Here is a 15,078-nt window from a genome sequence, read left to right on the forward strand (position 1 = left end):
AAACTTTTAAACTCTTAGAGGAAAACATAAGCAGAATACTCTTTGACATAAATTGCACCAAGATCCTCTTTGACCAACTTCCTAGAGTAATGGAAGTAAAAACAATAATAAACAAATGGGATCTAATAAAATTTAAAAGCTTTTGCATAGCAAATGAAATTATAAACAAGATGAAAAGATACATCTCAGAATGGGAGGAAATAATTGTAAATGAAACAACTGACAAAGGATTAATCTTCAAACTATATAAGTGATTCATGCAGCTTGATATCAGAAAAACAAACAACCCAATCAGAAAATGATGAAAAAGGACATCTTTTTTTTGATGTTAGTTCTAGAAAGTCATTAGGTCTTCATAGAACCGTTCAACTTCAGCTTCTTTGGCATTAGTGGTTGGGACATAGACTTGGCTTATTGTGGTATTGAATGGTTTGCCTTGGAAACAAACAGAGATCATTCTGTCATTTTTTGAGATTGCACCCAAGTACTGCGTTTTGAACTCTTTTGTTGACTATGATGGTTTCTCCATTTCTTCTAAGGGATTCTTGCCCACAGTAGTAGATATAATGGTCATCTGAATTAAATTCACCCATTCCCATCCATTTTAGTTCACTGATTCCTAAAATGTTGATATTCACTCTTGCCATCTCCTGTTTGACCACTTCCAGTTTACCTTGATTCATGAACCTAACATCCCAGGTTCCTATGCAATATTGTTCTTTACAGCATTGGACCTTGCTTCTTTCACCAGTCACATCCACACCTGGGTGTTGTTTCCACTTTGGCTCAGCCTCTTCAATCCTTCTGGAGCTATTTCTCGACTCTTTTCCAGTACTATATATTGGGCACCTACCAACATGGGGAGTTCATCTATCAGTGTCATATCTCTTTGCCTTTTCATACTGTTCATGAAACAGTGTGAACTAACACCCAGAAAATGTCTTTTCATCATAGGGGACTGGATGCAAAAGTAGAAAGTCAAGAGGTATCTGGATTAACAGGCAAGTTTGGCCTTGGAATACAAAAAGAAGCAGGGCAAAGGCTAATAGAGTTTTGCCAAGAGAAGGCACTGGTCATAGCAAACACCCTCTTCCAACAACACAAAAGATGACTTTACACATGGACATCACCAGATGATTGATACTGAAATCAGATTGATTATATTCTTTGCAGTCGAGGATACAGAATCTCTATACAGTCAGTGAAAACAAGACAAGGAGCTGACTGTGGCTCATATCATGAACTCCTTATTGCAAAATTCGGGCTTAAGTTGAAGAAAGAGTGGGAAAACCACTAGGCCATTTATTTTCTTCACTTTATTTTCTTGGACTCCAAAATCACTGCAGATGGTGACTGCAGCCATGAAATTAAAAGATGCTTACTCCTTGGAAGAAAAGCTATGACCTAACTAGACAGCATATTAAAAAGCAGAGACTTTGCTTTGCCAACAAAGGTCCATATAGTCAAGGCTACGGTTTTTCTAGGGGTCGTGTATGGATATGAGTGTTGGACCATAAAGAAGGCTGAGTGCTGAAGAGTTGATGCTTTTGAATTGTCGTGTTGGAGAAGACTCTTGAGAATCCCTTAAACTGATAGGAGATCAAACTAGTCAATCATAAAGGAAATCAATTCTGAATTTATTGGAAGGGCTGATGCTGAAACTGAAGCTCCACTACTTTGGCCACCTGATGTGACAAGCCGACTCATTAGAAAAGACCTTGATGCTGGGAAAGATTGAAGGCAGGAAGAGAAGGGGATAACAGAGGCTGAGGTGGTTGTATGGCATCACTGATTCAATGGACATGCATTTGAGCAAGCTCCGGGAGACAGTGAAGGACAGTGTACTGCAGTCCATTGGGTTGCAAAGAGTTGCACACTGAGTGACTGAACAACAAGAAATTAAAGCATGGGAAGAATACCTAAATGGACACTTAGAAGACATACAGATGGCCAATAAACATGAAAAGATGCTCAGCATCACTCATTATTAGATAAATGCAAATCAGAACTACAGTGAGACATCACTTCACACCAGTCAGAATGGCCATCATAAAAAATTCTACAAGCAATAAATGCTGGAGAGTATGTGGAGAAATGGAAACACTCTTATACTGTTGGTGGGAGTGTAAATTGATGCAGATAGTATGGAGAACAGTATAGAAATTTCTTTAAAAAATCAGGAATAAAGCTACTATTAAAGTGAAAGTGATAGTTGCTCAGTAGTGTGCAACTCTTGGCAACCCCATGGATTGTAGCCTGTCAGGTTGCTCTGTCAATGGCATTCTCCAGGCAACATTAAAGAAGTGGGTAGCCATTCCCTTCTCCAAGGGATCCTCCCAACCCAGAAATCTAACCTGGGTCTTGTGCATTGCAGGCAGATTCTCTACCACCTGAGCTACTATATGACCCAGCAATCCCACTACTGGGCATATACCCTGAGAAAACCACAATAAAAAAAACCACACGTACCCCAATGTTCATTGTAGCAATATTTACAATAGCCACTGCATGGAAGTCACCTAGATGTCCATTGAGAGATGAATTGATAAAGAAGATGTGGTACAAATGTGCAATAGAATGTTACTTAGTCATAAAAAGGAAGGAATGCGAGTCAACTGTCGTGAGACGGATGAATGTACAGCCTGTTATACAAAGTAAGCCAGAAAGAGGGAAACAAATATAGTATAGTAAAGCATATATTTAGAATCTGTAAAAATGGTACTGAAGAAGAAATGGAGACACAGACATAGGGAATGAACTTGTGGACACAGCGGGGGAGGAGAGGGTGGGATGAGTTGAGAGAGTAGTTTTGACATGTATATACTTGCCAAGTGTAAAATAGATAGCTAGTGGTAAGCTGGTATATAACACAGGGAACCCAGCCTGGAGTTCTGTGAGACACGAAGGGGCAGAAATGGATGGGGGGTAGGAGGGAGGTTTAAGAGGGAGGAGCTATACACACACACACACACACACACACATATATAATTATGACTGATTTGTGATGTTGTATGGCATAAACCAACACAACAATTGTAAAGCAATTATCTACCAATTGAAACTTTTTAAAAATGTACTTTGAATTAATTCACTTTATTTGAATCGAGAATCCTTTAGGTAACATGGTGTAAGATTTCCTGTTTATAAGAATGATAGCTTTATTTGTATTCCTTATTTTATTGAACTTTTATCTATTAAATGATATCTTTGCACCAATTTCAAGGTTATATAGTTGCTATTTTTAAAGAAAGACCACTAATTATCTTCATTTTATATCTGAGGAAAGTTTCAATCCACCAATGCCTCCTTCATTAACTATAATGAAAACATTTTCATGAAAATGAAATTCTGAACATTAGTTTTATTGAAGTGCTGTATCTCAGAGGGAAATGTCTATTAATTATTAGAATAAAGTGTTTTATGTTTTTGTTTCTGCATTTAATTATGAAAGGGAAGCTAGAAAGGAAGAGGGTATCTTCCTTCTATTGTATAGTATTGCTATAGAATTTACACTCTTCATTTGGCCATTCCAACATCTGACTCACATGAGCAGCTTTCAGATTAGGATGTTTATGGAGCTAGAGTATTTTTAGGATAAAAGAAAATCTGTTTATATTTCCAGTAAAGCTACATATGACCTTTATTCAGTTCAAATATTGCCTCATTCTTTAAAAATCCTAGCCCACACAGAAGTCTAGATCACTTGTAGGCTCTGCAAAGAAGTGGACAAAATACATTTTCTTTGGCTTGAGATTGTCATCAATTTGGTTTCCACCAGGCATCAGAGGGATTTATAATAGAAAAGTCTAGCCTCATGTCTAGTGTACTGTACCTCATTGTTGTTGTTTAGTCACTGAAGTCATGTCTGACTCTTTTGTGACCCCATGGACTGTAACCCGCCAAGCTCCTCTGTCCATGGGATTTTCCAGACAAGAATACTGGAGTGGGTTGCCTTTTCCTTCTCCGTCTGCACCTCATGGGCACCAGTAAATGCATGTCTGAATGACTACACATGATTGTCAATAGTCCCTATGTAAAGAAAAGGGATATTTTTCTATTTCATTCTTTATCATTGGTATGGACAGGAAGTATTTTGCTGCCAAGGCATAATCTTTTTTTTTTTTTCCTGGTGACTTTAGCAGAACAGCATCCAGTCCAATTAAAAAGCTGTTCTTTTCCTGTTAGTTTAAGAAGTCAGCACCCACGCTTCACTGTGGTGTTCAGCCTTCTGTTATTAATAGCTCTCTTGGCTTCTTTAATTGGAGAGGCTTTCAGAACAAGATTAAATGACATGTATGAATCTCTTTATTTGAAATGTATTCTAGCCACATAGCTACTATTTCTATTATCTTAATTTTGTATAGCATAATGAATTATATTATTTTTTTTTTCCAGACAGGCCCTCTGAGAGGGTCATTTTCCACAAAGGAAGTAGTCACATAATGAAAAGGTCAAAGCAAAATCACAAAAGAAAAAGTCTCTAATCATTAAAAAAAACAAGCAAACAACATTTGTTTGAAGGAAGATGAAGCAAATCAGTAATCAGCTGTTTTTTTTTTAATAGCAATCTATGATATGTGGAGTAATAAGTAAATCTTTTCTCAATTTTGCCAGATAGATTCTCTCTACCCAGGAGTAAGGTTATATTACACATATTTAGCATGGTACTATTTTTTTTTCTTTTTTTAAAGAAATTTACTTTATTGAGATATGATTTACATATAATAAAATCTATAATTTTAGCTGTAGAGTTTAATGTGTTTGACAAATACATGCACACACATAGCAACATAATATAAAGAATGCTTTTATCACCCTCAAATATTCCTTCAGATCAACAGAGTAAGTCCTCAGTCTCCATCCTTGGCCCCAGGAAATTGCTAATATGCTTACTCTCTACTACTAGAAGTTAGAATACTGTTTCCTTGACTCTCACACAAATGGGTCTATATGGTATGTATCTTTTTATATGTAACTTGTTTTACATTTAAATTTTTTTTCTAAATAAACTTTTTATTTTCAGATAATTTTAGATTTACAGACAAATTGCAAAGATAGTACAAAAACACTTTTCTGTCTTTAACCTCTTATATTAATACATAACTGACATATTTAATGCACTGTATTTGTCACAACAAATGAACCAACGGGCTTCCCAGGCAGCTCAAATGGTAAACAACCTATCTGCAATGTGGGAGACCTGGGTTCAATTCCTGAGTCAGGAAGATCCCCTGGAGAAGGGCATGGCACCCCATTGCAGTATTCTTGCCTGGAGTATTCCATGGACGGAGGAGCCTGGCAGGCTACAGTCCATGGGGTCACAAAGAGTCAGACACGACTGAGTGACTAACACTGCCGTAATGAACCAATATTGGTGCATTAGTATTTTTTTCATAAGTAATTCTTTTTTTTAATTTTTTTATGTGGACCATATTTTTAAAGTCTTAATTGAATCTGTTACAAAATGCTTCTGGTTTTATGTTTTGCTTTTTTTTGGTCACAAGGCATGAGGGATCTTAGTTCTCCGACTGGGGATTAAACTCATGCTCCCTGCACTGGAGAGCGAAGTTCTAACCACCAGACCACCAGGGAAGCTCCAATATGTTAGTATTAATTGAAATAACCCACCTTCCAATGCAGGAGACATAAGAGACCTGGGTTTGATCCCTAGTTTGGGAAGACCCCCTGGAGGAGGGCATGATAACCCACTCCAGGATTCTTGGCTGGGAAATCCCATGGACAGAGGAGCCTGGTAGGCTATAGTCTATAGGTTGGCAAAGAGGAGGACATGACTGCGACTTAGTTTGTGCACAACATCATAGTTTATGCCAATGTCCTTCATTTTTAAACTAAATTCAGTATATCACATTACATTGAGTCCTTGCATTCGGTTGTCATGTTTCCTTAGCTCTTCATGGCTGTGCCAGTTTCTTTGAAGGTCCCTGTTTCTGACGATCTTGACAGATTTCAAGAGTGTTCCTCAGCTATTTTGTAAAATGTTTCTTAATTGGGATTTGATTGATGTTTTTTTCTGATGATTACACTATGGTTATGGTTTTTAGGAGGAGGACCACAGAGGTAAAGTGCCAGTCACATCATATTCTATCAGTGTGAGCTTGACTGTCGATGTTCACTTTGCTCGTGTGTCTTAAGTGGTGATGGTCATTGTAAAGTGGTTTCCCCTACCCTACTTCCGCACTACACTCTTTGGGAGGAAGTCACCGTCTGTAAGCCACTTAGAGTCATGCACCACCTCCTTAAGTGTGCACTGTCACTATAAATTGTCCACTGTCCCCCATTTCTTTAATAAGCCATTTCTTTATATCAGTTTGGACTAAAGCAAATTTATTTTAACCTCTGAGTTACATTACAAAAATATGTTATTAATCTTGTTCTAGCATTAGCCATTTGGATCTCTTACCATTGTATCCTTTGTCCCTTTAGTATATTCTCATTATTGTGGAGAAGGCAATGGCACCCCACTCCAGTACTCTTGCCTGGAAAATCCCATGGACGGAGGAGCCTGGTAGGCTGCAGTCCATAGGGTTGCGAAGAGTCGGACACGACTGAGCGACTTCCCTTTCACTTTTCACTTTCATGCATTGGAGAAAGAAATGGCAACCCACTCCAGTGTTCTTGCCTGAAGAACCCCAGGGACGGGGGAACCTGGTGGGCTGCCGTCTATGGGGTCACACAGAGTCAGACACGACTGAAGTGACTTAGCAGAGCATTATTGTGGATCTTTCTGTTTTACTTTGGTTCAGTTTGGGTTTTGATTTTGATTTTTTTTAGCATAACCTTTGTTTCTGGCCCTAAAAAATACTCTGGTCTTATACATTTTCTCCCTAGTTTTGGATCAGCCCTTTTACTAGTCAATGCACACTCATGGCCTGTACCCTTGAAAGAATATGATGGGAAAGATGCTTGCATGTGTGTGTCAATCATTTAGTCTTGTCCAACTCTGTTACAGCCTCATGGACTGTAGCCTGACAGGCTTGTCTGTCCATGAGGTTTTTCAGGCAAGAATACTGGAGTGGGTTGCCAAGCCCTGCTCCAGGGGATCTTCCTGACCCAGGGATAGAACCCAGGTCTCCTTCATTGCAGGTAGTTTCTTTACAGTCTGAGCCACCAGGAAAGCCCGTATACATACATAATGGTTTCAGAATTATTTTGCACTCCTGGGGAAACAACTGGATTACATAGAGTAAGTTGTTATGTAGAGTTCCTTTAGACTTTAAAGTATACACTGACTTTCAAAGTTCAGCATATTCCTCCCATACCCCTTTCAAGTGAGGTTGTTTCACACATTTGTAATACAGAGTTTGAGTTTGAGTTACTGGTGTGTATGAAGGTACCATTACCTAAGACTAGAAAAACCTAGAGGAGGAGAAGGGATTTTTGTAAATTACATACAGTTTCATGTATGTTTAATTGAAAACATTTATTCTATATTAAGGGGAAATATCAGACTGTCAAAAAGTGATGTTGACCACTTGTCTGGTATATGATTTTCAAACCTTTTCCCTCGGTTAATGTGCATTATTTGAATTTGATTATGATAAAATTATATAATTGCATATTTGCATTTTATAATTAAATATATTAATATATATTACATATTTTATAAAAAGTGAACTTATATGTCCTTTGTATCTATCTATTCCTTATAATTGGTATTTCAAAACTAAGATCTGCTCTGAGTGCTTTAAAATTTCGTAGCAGAAAAATTCTGAATGTTATTTGTGTTGCAATCATTCTATTCTCTATCTAACTATGACTCAATTATGCTTCAAGTAGTTAAGATAATGTCCATACACACCCACCTGCAAATGCAGGAGACATAAGAGACACAGATCCGATCCCTGGGTTGTGAAGATCCCCTGGAGGAAGGCATGGCAACCCACTTGAGTATTCTTGCCTGGTGAACCCCATGGACTGAAAAGCTTGGTAGGCCACAGTCCATAGGGTCACAGAGTTGCACAGGGCTGAACTCAGCATGCACCATGCAGATCCATATACAAAGGTGGAGGAGGAGATTGGGATTGACATATACATACTGCTATTTATAAAGTAGATAGCTAATAAGGACCTACTGGATAGCACAAGGAACTCCACTCAGTACTCTCTACTGACCTATATGGGAATAGAATCTAAAAAAGTGGGTATATACATATATATTCTTGCTGGGATAATCCCATGGAGAGAGGAGCCTGACAGGCTATGGTCCATGTGGGCTGTAAACAGTCGGGCACGACTGAACACTCATGCATCCACCCCATGCATATGTATAACTGAGTCACTTTGCTGTGCAGCAGAAACTAACACAACATTGTAAATCAATTATACTCCAGTTAATTTTTTAATTAATTAAAAAAAATAAATTTCAAGCACAGCCTGAAGGACACAGTTGTCCCTTCTCAGATCATCTGAATGGAGGGCTCCTTGGTCAGGGACTTCTATTTAAATATATCCTCAATGACCTAAAGTGAAGAAGAAAACAATTATTTTTTAATGACTTCATCTTGTATCATCAATGATTTTTTGAATGAACTTAAACATTTCAGAAGAATAAAAAAATAAATAGGTATATTTATATTTCGGGCTTCCCTGATGGCTCAGTGGTAAAGAATCCGTCTACCAACGCAGGAGACACAGGTTCAATCGCTGGGTCAGGATGATCCCCTGGAGAAGGAAAGGGCAACCCACTCCAGTGTCTTTGCCTGGGAAATCCCACGGACAGAGGAGCCTGTTGGGCTACAGTCCATGGGGTCATGAAAGAGTCAGACATGACTTAGCAACTAAACAACAACAATGACAACAACATATTTTGATATTAGTGTATTTTCTTTGAGATAACTTATTTTGTAGACATTTATTTGGTTTATACAATGTACATGATTTTCTGCTGAGTCACTTCTTTTCCAGTAGAATTTCAAGTATCATAATCAGTACATATACAGGATATTTGAAGGGATACATGATGCCTTTATCTCTCTTTTCCATTATAAATGCACTGCTAAGTCTAATGGCATATCACTTAATTGACTTAAAGTTGCATTTTTTAGAATATTTTAGAATAGTACATCAAAAGTACAATATGTGAAAAAAAGGTTAAAATCACCTGAATATATTACAAACAAAGCTGAACTAATCCTTCACAAATCATTACCTTTTAGTCAGTTGTGATAATCTTTACATCACTAGTTTATCACTTTAATGGAAAAGATAAGAGTCAAAAATGCTAACAAAGGAGAAAATACTCAAGGGTGAGAGAGAAAACTCTTTTTCTTTTTTGAAGATTTTTTTGATGTGGGCCATTTTAAAATTCTTTATCGAATCTATTACAATATTACTTTTGTTTTATGTTTTTGTTTTTTGTCCACTATGCATGTAGAATCTTAGTTTCCCAACCAAGGATTAAATCCATACTCCCTGCACTGGAAGGCAAAACCACTGGGCTACCAGGGAAGTCATGAAAACTTTTTTTCTTTTTCCTTTTTTTTTTTTTTTTTTTAACTGCTTGAAGACTATGACAGGGAATACAGGAGTGCTGTGTATGATTTTAACATGGATTTTCATCCAGAAAGAAGCAGAAGGAAATTTGAAGGGAAGCTCAGTTTATGAGTCTTTCTAAAGTTGTTACATTTTGTTAGTATTTTACTTTCTGTGACATGGAAATAGATATTTTTAAAAAGAACATGTTTATAACAGGCAGAATTATGCCATAGAGAGCTTTGAAAGTATGAGAACTTGTCACATAAGGCTCATTGTACTGAAAAGAAAAATATAGCCCTCTGTGGTTGACATGTACTATTCAGTCCTCCCACTCTTTTTGGGCTTATTAGCCATCAAATAAAATCCAAGTGGTATTTTTCCAACAAAAATGATAGGTAGGTGAAGTTAAGCTCCATTAAATATGCATGGTTTCAAATCGATGTGAATATGCTTAATTTATCAATTAATAAATGAGTTGCTCTTACTCTTGTTACTGTCAGCAAGTATAAATTTAGCTAAATTAACACTGTTTTAAATTTTCTTTTTTGCTTTATCTATTCTATTTATTTTGCTTCTCATAACCTGAAACTATATCATCATATTTTTGCTTAAAGAAACTGCAGAATCTGAACTAAAATAGGCATACAGTAAACGCATGATAGATAAGTATTAGAGTTATTTCTTAGGGATTTGATTCAGTTTTCCTATGGGCTATCAGTAAGGATCCCAGGTGGCACTAATGGTAAAGAATCCACCTGCCAATGCAAGAGACTTGGGTTCAATCCCTGGTCAGGAAGATCTCCTGGAGGAGGGCATGGCAACCCACTCCAGTGTTCTTGCTTGGAGAATCCCATGAACAGAGGAGCCTGGTGGGCTGCAGTCTATAGGGTCATAAAAGAGTCAGACATGACAGAAGCGACTTAATATATACCTTCTTGGGGGGGGGGGGTCACAATATATGTACTATAAGCAAAAAGAAAAGCCTTTATTTCCATCTATTTCTAAAGGCTCTTCCACAAGAACTTCAGCGTGTGAACCAGTCTTTCCTAAATGTCATTTAAAAAATACTGAAAGGGAAAAATTGCAAATACGATTTTCCCCTAAACATCCTCATCTTGTTTACAAATACACACACTTCTACAGCACACATCTTTTGTACATGCAAAAATCTGACCACGAGAGACCATCTGATGGTAAATGTGGTGACTGAGTTTTCATATTAAAGAAACACAGGGATGCTTTTCATCAGAATGGATCCTTTACCCCTGGAGGATACAGTTTATCAATTAGTTGAAACTATTAATTAACATTTTGAAAACAAAATAATTATATTGCTTATTATATGTGATAAAATTAAGGGTTTAATTAAAGTTGAATATCTTTACATTGTTTACTGTAGGGGAACTGCAAAAAAAAAATGTTAGGATATCTTTTATCCAGTCCAAGTAAGTGATGACTATTAAAACTGCAGAAATTCTCATAATGGGATGGCAAACTAAAACACTGTGTTCACTTAGATCTCAACTCTATAAAATTATATGTTTTAAAATTACTAAAGTGCTGAGTAATGCAGGTTATTTGCTTTCTCTTTATACTTTCCTGAGGTTTTCAAGTCTTTTAAAGTCAGACAGTAATGCTTTAATAATCAGAGAACCACATTCGTTTTCTTAAAAGTTTTGTCTACTACGCTAAATTCTCTTGCTCACACACTGAGAACATGCTCAATCTCACTTCAGTTGTGTCAGATTCCGTGCGACCCTATGGGACTGTAGCCTGCCAGGCTCCTCTGTCCGTGGGATTCTCCAGGTGAGAATACTGGAGTGGGTTACTGCGCCCTCCTCCAGAGGATCTTCCTGACCCAGGAATCGAACCAGTGTCCGTTGCATCTCCTGCAGGTGTCTGTTACGTCTCCTGCATTGTAGGTGGATTCTTTACCGCAGAGTCACTGGGGAACCCTGCTTACACATTATGCTGCCTCTAATGATTATGTCCTACACGTGAGTTTCTATCTGTGGAGGTCCTGATGGTTTGGGAGAAGTTCTGCTCATGGTTTAAAAATAACCCCAGGAAATTGCCTCCATCTTATAAACAACACAGTGTCCTGTTCTCTTTGTTTTAATTTGTAAAACAAATCTGGCTTGGCACTCAGCAGGCTATTTTAATTGATACTGTTCTCATTCTGACAATTTCCCTGCTTCTGTTAAGTTCACAGCAGATGCTGTGTTCAAAACCTAAAGAGGAAGGTGGATGTGAGTTTTTTGGCACAAAGGAGAATTTTTGTTTCCTCTGTGATGTTGTGAACAAGCTCATTCCTCATCTGAAAAGCAAAACAGCATTAGACCTGCTGGCAGTCTGTGGCTCAAATCATAATGATGAATGTTGTGTCCTTAGGATAAAGGGCAGAGTTAAGCAGTGCTGGAAGAGAAATCAACCATGACAAAAGTACAGCATCATGAGGGAAAAGTGCTGTAAAGAACTGGACCTGCCTTTGAACTGGAGCTGTCATAAGACATATCTTTATACCTTGTCTTCTTTGTGCAGTCATCTATTGGTGGATATTAATGTGGTTTCCAGATCTCAGCAATTGTAAATAATGCTGCTATGAACATTGGTGTGCGCGTATCTCTTCAAATTAGTGTTTTCATTTTCTTCAGATATATACCCAAGAGTAGATTTGTTGGCTTATGTGGTAGATATATGTTTTTAGTTTTTCAAGGAAAGTCCATACTGTTTTCTATAGGGGCTGCACCAATTTATATTCCCACCAATAGTTTACTAGGTAGCCTTTTCTCCACATCCTCACCAACATTTATTCATGATGTTTTTGATGATTGCCATTCTGACAGGTATGAGGTGATATCTCGCTGTGGTTTGTATTAATATTTACATTTCTCTGGTGATCAACTATACTGGGAATCTTTTCATGCACCTATTTGGCATCTGAATATCATCTTGGGAAAAGTATGTCTTTTCAGGTCTTCTGCTCATTTTTTATATTGAGTAGTATGAGCTGTTTGTATATTTTGGATTTTAACCCCTTGTCAGTCATATCATTTGCAAATACTTTCTCCAATTCATAGGGTTTCCCTGTTGGCTCAGCTGGTAAAGAACCTGCCTGCAGTGCAGGAGACCTGGGTTCAATCCCTGGTTTGGGAAGATCCCCTGGAAAAGAGAATGGCTACCAACTCCAGTATTCTTGCCTGGAGAATTCTGTGGATGGAGGAGCCTGGTGGGCTACTGTCCATGCGTTTGCAAAAGAGACAAACACAACTGAGTGACTAACAATTTTTCCAATTCATACATTGTCTTTTCATTTGTTGATTTTTTTAATATTTTGCTAAGTAAAAACTTCTGTTTAATTAGATCTGATTTGTTTTTTCCCCTTTTTTCCTGTTGCCTTTGGGGACAGATTTCCTGATAATATTGCTCTGATTTATGTCAAAGAACGGCCTATGTACTTAGGCTATGACTTTGTTTTGCTTCCTTAGCTTCCCCCCCCCCCCCCCCCCCCCCCGCATCTCCATAGGGGGAATAAGAAGGTTAGAAATGGGTTTGGCTGATTGCCATTTGCCCATGCAGAGAAGGTTCTGGTAAAGTTGTTTCCTTTGGAGAGAAGTCCTTTGCCATGCTTTGAACATATTTCAAAATGGTTATTTTTCCATTATTCCTGACAGAAACATGAAGGGATTGGATTCTTTTTTAAAAAAACTATTTTTACTTATTTGGCTGTTCTTCATCTTAAACGTGGCATGTGTGGTCTTCTGTCTTTCTTGCAGCAGCATACAAACTCTTAGTTGTGGCATGTGGGATCTAGTTCCTGGACCAGGGACTGAACTCAGAACCCCCCTGTTTTGGAAGTGTGGAGTCTTAGCCACTACACCACTAGGGAAGTCCCTGGGATTTGCTTCTGATCTTCACCATGAGAACCTAGTAGCTTCCCTGGAGATAAAACCCATAAAAATGAGGAGATCTCCCTACAACTGTAGCTCCCAGGAGTTTCTCAATCTCATGCTGATTAGTGCAGAATAAGCTTCCAGAAATTTGTCAAAATAACTTAAATGTTCCACCCAATTAATGGCTTCAGTATTTCTGCTCTGAAATGATGTTCCTTGAGTTTCTCCATATTCACCATTCTCTTTAGATTTCAGGTGACCATTTGCCCTGTGACCAAATTCTCTAATGGACCCAAGAAGTCAGTTATTTTCAGTTTGTTATGAGACAGGTGACTTCCAAGCTTGTTATCCATCAGAGTTGAGAACAAAACTCCACAGCTTTCCTACCACTGATTGTTTTGGATAGAAGTTAAAAGGAAACCCACTGTTTATAATTTTCTCTATCTTACACCATGGGATTATTGATGAAATTTTTTTCAGTATCTTTAATACTTAGCATTTTATTATTCTCTTCCTGAAGTTCCTACCATCTTAGTGGGATTTCTCTTTCCTTGGACGTGGGGTATCTCCTCATGGCCGCCACTCTCACCAGACCACCTGACCTGCTGCTTGAGAAACCTGTATGTAGGTCAGGAAGCAACAGTTAGAACTGGACATGGAACAATAGACTGGTTCCAAATAGGAAAAGGAGTATGTCAAGGCTGTAAATTATCACCCTGATTTTTTAACTTATATACAGAGTACGTCATGAGAAATGCTGGGCTGGATGAAGCACAAGCTTGAATCAAGATTGGGGGAGAAATATCAATAACCTCAGATATGCAGACACTACCCTTATGGCAGAAAATGAAGAAGAACTAAGGAGCCTCTTAATGAAAGTGGAAGAGGAGAGTGAAAAAGTTGGCTTAAAGCTCAGCATTCAGAAAACGAAGATCATGGCATCCGGTCCCATCACTTCATGGGAAATAGATGGGGAAAGAGTGGAAACAGTGTCAGACTTTATTTTGGGGACCTCCAAAATCACTGCAGATGGTGATTGCAGCCATGAAATTAAAAGACGCTTAATCCTTGGAAGGAAAGTTATGACTAACATAGACAGCATATTAGAAAGCAGAGACATTACTTTGCCAACGAAGGTCTGTCTACTCAAGGCTATGGGTTTTCCAGTGGTCATATATGGATGTAAGAGTTGGACTATAAAGAAAACTGAGTGCTGAAGAATTGATGCTTTTGAACTGTGGTGCTGGAGAAGACTCTTGAGAGTCCCTTGGACTGCAAGGAGATCCAACCAGTCCATCCTAAAGGAGATCAGTCCTAAGTGTTCATTGGAAGGACTGATCCTGAAGGTGAAACTCCAATACTTTGGCCACCTGATATGACGAGCTGACTCATTTGAAAAGACCCTGATGCTGGGAAAGATTGAGGGCAGGAGGAGAAGGGGACAACAGAGGAAGAGATGGTTGAATGGCATCATTGACTCACTGGGATAAGTTTGAGTAAACTCCGGGAGTTGGTGATAGACAGGGAGGCTTGGCGTGCTGCAGTTCATGCGGTCAACTTAGTGACTGAACTGAACCAAACTGAGGGCCCTATAACAGCATATTTTGAAATATTATAACCAAAATATTTTGATAAATAGTGATTACAGTTAAAATATAAATATTAAAATGTGGTTTGGCATGCTTTGAAT

The sequence above is a fragment of the Budorcas taxicolor genome, chromosome 9, assembly GCF_023091745.1.
Source record: "Budorcas taxicolor isolate Tak-1 chromosome 9, Takin1.1, whole genome shotgun sequence".
Taxonomy (NCBI): domain Eukaryota; kingdom Metazoa; phylum Chordata; class Mammalia; order Artiodactyla; family Bovidae; genus Budorcas; species Budorcas taxicolor.